Genomic DNA, 1313 nt, shown 5'->3' with positions numbered 1-1313 from the left:
ATACATTTAAGGATATAAATAACATGTAAGATTTAGAGTTTCAAGAAACTTTGCCTTTTTATTCACTCTTTCACTGATCTGAAAGGTCAATATTCATACATAATGCTTGGGACAATGGAATCATTGAAGAGTATGAAGATACAAAGTGACACAACTGTTCATAAAATGTAAAATCCTGGACTGGGGAGATGGCTCAGTGGAATAAACACTTCCCTGGCAAATGCAAGGGCCTGAGTTCAATCCCCAGTTCCGACAAAAAAAAAGTAAAATCCTCAGTCTGAGAATAAATTGAAAGGGGTAAGGTAGGAAATCCTTCAAAAAGCACATCTTGAAATATTCTTAGAGACAAATAACAGGTGGGGGACTAATCAACCTCAGTCATGCAACACAGGTAAGAATATGATGCACACAGCTACCAGAATGACATACAAGCGCCTCAAACTCAAAGATCCAATTCAAACTGAGTTAACTGTGTTGGTGGATTGTGAAGGAGAAATAAAATACAACTGCATTTCAGGCTTGGCATTCATGTTTTTAACAGTGTCATTTACCACAAAGAAAGGTGTAAGAGAAAGAGGACTTTTGAGAGATAAGAGGGACCAACTGGGATCAAACACAGGGGCAGTCTACTAATGATATAACTACCAAACTTGTGTTTATTTTTTATTTTGGTACAGGGTCTTCCTCCATTGCACATGCTGGCCTTGAACTTATGATCCTCCGGCCTAAGCCTCTCAGATTTCTGGAATTATAGCTCTGTGCCATCACATCCAGTTACAAAGAAAAAACTTTATAAGAAGGGTAGTGACTTTCCAGGTCTGTTATGAAGAAAGTCATTTCTAGAAGTTTATAAGCCATTTGTGTGAATAGGTTCTCAGAAAGTATGTATTTAAAGAGTTCAGAGTTCAAAGTCATGTAGTACTTGATTGAGATCCTGCATCTATTAATTATCTTTCTGTAATTTTGTAGATCTCTGTCTCTTCATCTTTAAACCAAATTAACATTATTCTCACAAAACACTTGTAGTTAATTGTATTAATGTTCCTACAATACAATTTATGGGTTAAAAAGACTGGATTTTTCTCTACAGTATGCAATTGAAAAAAAAAGATACAAAAATAACTCCATGATATTTAAAGTAAGTAAGGGACAACAGTCCAGAAAGGAAAAGGAAAAGGCAGATGAGGAGAAAACAACAATGTATGAAATCTGAACTGAAGCAACAAGAAGCTCCAGGTCTGATAATTATGGTGAAGAGAATTGATAACTACTTGACAAAGGGAGACAGGACAGTGCCTTTAATTTAGAAGATA

Source organism: Octodon degus, unplaced genomic scaffold (genome assembly GCF_000260255.1).
Source record: "Octodon degus isolate 3935 unplaced genomic scaffold, OctDeg1.0 scaffold00146, whole genome shotgun sequence".
Lineage (NCBI taxonomy): Eukaryota > Metazoa > Chordata > Mammalia > Rodentia > Octodontidae > Octodon > Octodon degus.
This window is presented reverse-complemented; position numbering follows the sequence as displayed.